Raw genomic sequence first — 7,805 nt, 5'->3', positions numbered from 1 at the left:
AACAATCATCCATCTTCGCCCCAATGGATGCACCTTTATGATCCACAATTTCTTTAAAACCAATAATTTTTTTATGCAAAATCCACTCACTGTTAATGTAATGTGCTGTGATACACATGTAGCAGACGTTCTGTATCGAAGTCCATGTGTAAAAGACACTCTTTGGCCAGTGGTAATAAACATCTTCCTCATCTCCTCCTTGTCCTTCGCATGCCTCTTCATACAATCTCGCATCACTGTATACCGTGATAGAATGGGAAATCGTGGCTCAACAAAATTTAGAAACTTTCGAAAGCCTCTTTTCTCGACTGTGGTAAATGGCATCTCATCAGTAATTATCATCTCTGCAAGCATGTCCCTCAACATCTTCTCACTGTATTGAGGGATGACCAATTTCTTAGTCTGTGTACCATCAGTGGCTGTAGAAGTTTGGTAACTAAGGTTGGTCTGATCAGTGGCTGTAAAGTTTGGTAACTAATGTTGGTCTGATCAGTGGCTTGCAATCCCTTCGCTATCTTATATCGTTGACAACCATTTAGATGTGCTATTAACACACTGGTACCTTGCTTCTTCGAATGGCATCCACAAAGTGATCCACAGTAATGGCATCTTGCTACTGGGTTCGCAATTTCACCAGAAATTTTGGTGAAATGCTCCCATGTCCACGACCTCTTTTTAGAAGGTCGTGGTGGTTGATCTTGTTCAATGGGCATCTCCTCCTCTTCATTGAACATATCCTCATCCTCTATATCAACTGGGAGTGAGAGTCGACTACTCACACAAGATGTAGCTGCTCTAGATGTAGCTGCTCTAGATGTAGCTGCCCTAGATGTGGCTCTAGGGGTGGAAGTACCCACCGGTGTAGGAGTTGTAGCATTGGCATCCACCACATCCCCTTGTGGACGATCATCTCCACTATGTCTAGGATCCATATCACAATCAATGAAGCTGAAAAAATTAAATTAGAAGCAAAAAATTAGTTTAAAAATAAACTAGGCTATTGTATTATTGTATCATAATATATTATTGTATCGATGTATTATTACATCGAGGTTCGGTTGGCTTGCGCTCGACTTAGCGGAACCCATCCAGAGAGGTTCGCTCAACGTGCGCTCGAGCAGAATCCATACAGAGAGGTTCGCTCGACGCGCGCTCGACGTGACGCTCGAGCAGAACCTATCCAGAGAGGTTCGCTCGACATGCGCTCGACGTGGCGCTCGAGCAGAATCCATCTAGAGAGGTTCGCTCGACGTGCGCTCGATGTGGCGCTCGAGCAGAACCCATCCAGAGAGGTTCGCTCGACGTGCGCTCGATGTGGCGCTCGAGCAGAATCCATCCAGAGAGATTCGCTCCATTTCCGCTCGACATATCGCTCGAGCCAATGTTCAATACAACGTGCGCTCGACTTGCGCTTGACACCTCGCTCGAGCGCAAGTCTGCAATACAATGTAAAATTCAGGGTTTTGAGCGCCGTGTTGGGACTATATTGAATATTCAATACAACCAATTCACAAGAATCACAACTGCTAGCTCCAATTCATAAGAGACGTGCTTGAATTAAATTTAGGGCTCACCGTAGGTGGAAGCTGAATAGAGGAGCAACGAGGAACGGCGGCACGCTGGCACTGGGACAGAAGATGCGAGAGAGAAGGGATGGTTCAGTCACTGGGACGGGAGACGCGAGAGAGAAGGGAGAAGGAAGAAGAAGAACTGAAGAAGGAAGAAGAAGAACCGAAGAACTGAAGAAGAAGGGGGGGAACGTATGAAGGAAGTCTTCCTTAGGAAGACATATGAAACGATGTCGTTCCATATTAAGTGAAACGGTGTCGTTCAATAATTTTTTTTTAAACCCAGCTGTAAAACAACGTCGTTTTACAGCTGGGTTTAAAAAAAAATTCGCAGTCAGAGTCGGAGCTACAAGGAGCTCCGACTTTGACTCCGACTCCGAATGACTATTCGGAGCTACTCCGAATTCCGACTCCGAATTCTGACAACTCCGACTCCGTTGGAGTCGGCGTCGGAGCGGAGGTCGGACGGAGTCGGAATTCTCGAAATTTTGCACACCCCTACACCCAAGCCACCGCCGTTCGTTGTCGATGGCACTAACAGCCCCTCGCAGGCTCCCTCCATTCATCCCCCAGCTCCCCCACGATCTCCCTTCCCCGTAACTCCCTCTTTCTCTCACGGGTCTCCACCACCCAGATCTGCTGCCAAAAGCCCATCTCTCCGCCACTCCCTTTCTTCTGTGCCGAGCACTCGACACCCGCAACCCCAACTCCTCTCTCAGCCTCTCCAAACAGCCCTTGCTCAGCATTTTTCCCACGTATTTGTAAGTGTTGGATTTTTAAGATTTTATGCAGACTGAATGTAATACGAGGTTTAGATGATTATATTTTGTGTAATGAGTTATATTTGAACTCAAGTGTTAGGTGATAGAATATGTATATTTATGTTGGATTGGATTACATGGGCGACACACATGTTGATATGCCTTACAAATTGAGTTTTGTACATGAGTGCATATTGATTTAGTTGAATATTGAATTAATTGGATGCCATACAACCTGTTTTGTGTGCAACCTAAGACTGCTAATGTGTGCTCCTAAATTCATTGAGTTAAAAGGTTGTGTCGTTTCACAGGAATTGGGTGTTTATGAACATTGTCATGCTTCTTTTACAGGGTCTTCGTGTTGGTGTCAATTTGGCCTTGGCCATTGCCCAGCACAACATTCCAAAGGTATGTGTTCTCTAATTCTCCTGTTCTTTATTACATCTGTTTTGTGTAGAGTGCCATTGTTTCTTTTGGATGCTTGCACTCTGTCATGATAAAAGTAATTTATAACTTTCAGTTGCAAATAAATTCTAGATTACCATATTTACTACTAATACCTTAACAGTCCAGTCCTTTACTTCCCTTTTGATGAAATTGAGTAAGATTAAGACGATACTATGGAACTTTTAGTGTTGCTTTATATATTGTTTCTTGGTGAGCTAGAAGTTGAACAATTGAGTGTTCTAAAAGCCACAAAGATGAAGGAGCTGGTGTTCAAGAGGCAAAATGAACTAGAAGATCCATCAAGCTACCAACCACATAGGTAATATAATACCTGCATTTAAATCTTTGTAATATAATTTTGTATAGTTATGGCTTGGATGTACTCATGTATATCCTACTCATATAATTTATATAAGATGTGTTGTGCATATTTGCTTATTTCTTCTTCTCATTGTCCCTGTTTTCAATCACCTAATTTCCATCCCACGCTTTAAAACACTATGCCTACACCTTTGTGCTTGGATCTTTTTGCACTTGAGTTATAGTTGCTTTCTTATTCATATCTAGATGTAGGCATGTATATATAAGTAGATGTATTGGTATGCACACATTTTTGCATGCTATGATGTGCCCTTACTCAGTTCTTCCAACCTTTTCTTAGAAAATGGAAAAAAAAAGTACTTGTACTATGACTTCATCATGTATAAACTAGCACTACAATTATTCTCTTTTAATTTTTCTGGATTTCATAGTTTGGTGATTTTGAAAATTTTCCATGTTCTGTACATGAAACTTTGGCTCAGGTTCCAGCTCATATTGGAAATCTAATTGCTGACAAGCAGTTTTATGCTGCAGTTCCATGTTCTGTACTTCAAACTGCATGTTTTGTAGCCTTTTTTTCCTATAATCCTACTTCTGTAAGGTCATTGTATCTTTTATTTGGTTTTTTTTTTTTTGGGGGGGGGGGGGGGTTGTGGAACTTTTATGGTTCGTAAGTTACATCTAAATACTTGATCTGATGTCAGGTGATCTAAATAAGTATAGTCATTGTGTCTTTCAAGTTTCAATAAAGGCCCAAGTCATCGGCTCACTACTTAAGGAGTTAAGGCCAATACTGTATTTATAATCTAGTATTTTATTCATCTTGTCGTATCTCATTCTATCTTTAGGATCTTTTTTAATGATTTTACTGCAAGCTGCTTTGATGTTTACAAGATCTGGCAACACTATCTTGACCACAAAGATTGCATTATGTCCCATTGTCCACACAGCTACTGAAAACTCTCATTTTTACCATCATTTTAACCTGGAAACTAGTTATATCACTTTATTTGGGGCTTAGTTTATAAATTTTATGCATTTTTTCATTGATTAATTAAAGTAAAGGTAGTTTAATTATAAACAAATTTTAATTAAATGTAGTTGTTTGGGTTAGTTATAATATGTAATTGGTTCTAAAGTGGATTTTTTTTTTTTTTTTTTGTTGATTGGGCAATAGCCTATTTGGATTGCAATGGAGTGGATGGAATGGAGTGGCTTCACTTGTGTTGATGTTTGAGCATGAAATGGAGTTGGGATGAAGATGAATTGTTTTAAGTGTTGGGATTAAGTGATGGAGTTGCAGTGAGTTTGTAAAGTATGACGATAACGTTGGTTTAATAGACAAATTTGTGTATATTAAATGTATTGGGTATGGATGAAGCTTGCAAAAACAAATGAGTGCTTTGAATGGATTGTATGTTGATCTTATAAAACTTGAATAGATTGTATGGTTGTGGTTTTGTGGAGTCATGAATTTTAACTTATAATGTTTTGTGGTTGTGTGGTGTATGTGTGGTGCATGTGTATAAATTGTATAGTTTCCTCTCTTGTGTTCTCATTAGAAGTTTTTTTTTGTGAATGTTCGCATAATGTTACATTTTTTAAAAAAAATTATTGTAAGTGTGAATTTGGATCTCCAAGGTTCGGATATATTTATTTTAGCATATATTGGAATTTGTTATGATCATTTTCTTACTTTAAAATTTTTATTTTATTTTTATTTTTATTTTTCTGAAATCTCATAGCATTTGCCGCAAATGAAACTCGTGGAAATTTTTTTTTTTTTTTGCGGGAAGTGATTATTTCCCAACATAAAATTTCCCTGTAAATGAATATTTATGACTAAATACTTTGTGGAAAATATATATTTTCCAGGAAAGTATTTTATTGGAAATACTAAAGACATTTTATCTAGGTAAAAAGTTTTTGCCACAACCTCTTTCCATGGAGAATGATGTTATTTCCCACCATATTATACTAGATGAGATGTTATTTGCCACGAAGAAAAAAAGTTTTAAGCACCACAAATGTCGTGGGAAAAAGAAGGCATTTCCCATGAACTTGTGGTTTGGTAGAAAAAGACTTTTTTTTCACCTATTATATGCCACGAGTCTCCCATAAAACAAATTGGGGGAAAAAAAATTTCCGCTAAGGATATACTTTTTTCCACGACTGTAACTTTTGGGAAAATTCAGTATTTGTTGTAGTTATAAGATGTAATGGTTGCTGGAATTTCTTGTCATTTGGACTGATGTTCAACATGTAAATGCTTCTGAAATTTGTATGTTTTCTCCCTGTTCTTGTGGAGTTGATTTTGCTGTTTATATTATCTTTTTGGCCTAATTTTCAGCATGTAAATGCTTGCTGGATTTCCTATATTTGTAACTGTTCTATGAAAATGTAACTGCTTGATGAATTTGCTATATTTGGACTGTTTTCAGCATGTAAATTGATTCTGGAATGTTGATGGGTTTATGGTTTAAAATGTGTTGATTTATATCCAAACAGCGTGTGTGCTAGTGTTTCATTAAACAGGTTCCATGTGGGTGTGTACTGAATATCACAACTCCAAGTCGACATTGGGCATTATATATGGAATGCATGTTTTTTTCATTACCTTCATAATCTTTTATTTATATGATATACATTGGTTATTTTTAAATAACTATTCTTATTTTTTTCACTGAAAAAAAATGGTGATTCAAAAGGAAAAAAAAAAAAAAAAATATAATGAAATCAACGTACTCTGCCAAAATCTCTCAAAATTTTTAAAAAAATATCAAATCCCTTCATATGATTTACTCGTTATATATAAAGTAATGAGTGCTCATGAACGGAGAAGCAAGCCATGGTTTTCTAAACATAAGTGGTACTTATATATATATATATATATAACAAAGTGGTACTTTTTTAAAAAGTGGATTTTTAGCTTTTTTCTAAATGCTTAATAATGCACATTTTATAAATTTACTAAACATACTATATATTAAACTTATGAAATTTGAGGTTTGTTTTTGCACGTATGATCGAATGAAATTTGATGCTTGATTAAACTTGCATCTTATTCTTCGAAGGTGCTCGATGCTAGCATATCAACCAAAGAAAATTAAGGAGCAAAACAAGATAATAATGCCTAAACGATTAATGTTAAATGCTTATTTCTTTCAAGAACTGATGGGAGTTTTCTCAACAATTTCCAATTATACTGCATACCCCCAAGATACTAGAAAATTAAACTGTAATCAATGAGAGAGAAAGAGAGAGAATGGTGGATGAAAGAAGGAAAAAAGGGAATAACGGAGGAAGAAACTAAAGGGCATACCTTATACATCAGTCTCTTTGATTCAAATTTTGAACTATATATAGGGCTCAGTTGACAATTGAGATGAGACACAGAATCATCAAAATTTCTTGTAATTTTATTTCTAAACATTATTTAAATATTGAACACTTTTCAATTTTTAATTTTTTTTCTAATCAATACTTAATCATTGTCGAAATACAAAAATCAATTGAACTTTTACAAACTTGAAAAAAATATTAAGAAATTTATTAAAACAAATTTTTAATGTTATATTATTATTAATCAATTTCTTCTCTTATTTCTCAAAACTCAATAAAACATCTTAACCCAAATTTTTTTACTAATATTCATAAAACGGTTAAGTTGAAATAAAATAAGATGAGTTGAGATAAAAGTTAAAAGTTAAATAAAATATTATTTTTTTCAATATTATTTTTGTTTTTGAATTTAAAAAATTTGAGTTGTTTATTTTATTTTGTGTAGAAATTTAAAAAGTTTGTAATAATTAGATAAGATAGGTTAAAAAAAGTTGTGAAAACAAACGAGACTTAACTGTTGTAAAGGATGTGTTTCACACCGCTACAGCTCACCACACGTTTGACCTGCGATAAGTAGAGAGGCAGCACTGGATGCCCTAGGGACACTCCGATGCCAAAGTCAATGAAGTATATGAGAGTAAGTATATGTAAATAGTGAGAGCCCAATTCGTTACCTTTCGAGGGTTCCTAAAAGAAGGATTCATTGGTATCAGAAAATGGTTGCTACTCCTAGCGCTACGGATCATCCATGATCCCTAGCTGATCGGGATGGATAGCTCCTATATTCCTGGAGTTATCCCTTTTTGAATGTTCCGGTCTTTATCTTATCTGAGGTGGTTATTTCAGCTGGCATTTATCTCCAACTTCCAAGGGGTTATTTTCGACGTGGATTGGTTCCTTAGTCGCGAGTCAGATCACTAAGGGCTTTAAATATCCCTTCCAAGTGTCCAAAATAACCCTTAAGCAACTTCTATCTTGCAAACTTGAGTTTATGATAAGATGGGACTTAGCTCACAAGGTTGGATTTAGGATATAAAAGTAATAATGGAAAGTGAGGCAGTTATGTGAGTGATTAAACTACAATTGTAGTTTTAATTGGCACATGTAGGCAGTGTGCCCTCAATCGGCTTGAATGCCCATGACCTAATACTTAGGCAGGCTAATCTGTCGGGTTAAGTGAAAGAAAAACTTTATTTATGAGTCATACGAAGATATACTCCTGGACCCTAGTATCATTTATTTCGTTGAATTTGATTTGTAATATAATTTAATTTTAAACTTAATTTTTAATTTAGTTCCTATCATATCAACCATGATAATGGCTTATGCATATTCAAATTCATTTTCATATTTTCATAATATCTCT

The 7,805-nt window shown here is 36.1% G+C and overlaps 1 long non-coding RNA gene across 1 annotated transcript; it reads left to right on the top strand.

Moving 5' to 3' along the window:
* Positions 1-2,075: 2,075 nt before the first annotated feature.
* Positions 2,076-3,742, top strand: LOC121254610. The gene is made up of 3 exons (XR_005938672.1): positions 2,076-2,329; positions 2,681-2,737; positions 3,580-3,742. It is a non-coding gene; the product is annotated as an uncharacterized LOC121254610 (long non-coding RNA).
* Positions 3,743-7,805: the final 4,063 nt, after the last annotated feature.

The sequence above is a fragment of the Juglans microcarpa x Juglans regia genome, chromosome 1D (genome assembly GCF_004785595.1).
Source record: "Juglans microcarpa x Juglans regia isolate MS1-56 chromosome 1D, Jm3101_v1.0, whole genome shotgun sequence".
Classification (NCBI taxonomy): domain Eukaryota; kingdom Viridiplantae; phylum Streptophyta; class Magnoliopsida; order Fagales; family Juglandaceae; genus Juglans; species Juglans microcarpa x Juglans regia.
The sequence above is the reverse complement of the archived record's forward strand: the minus strand, read 5'-3'. Positions and strand labels throughout refer to the sequence as shown.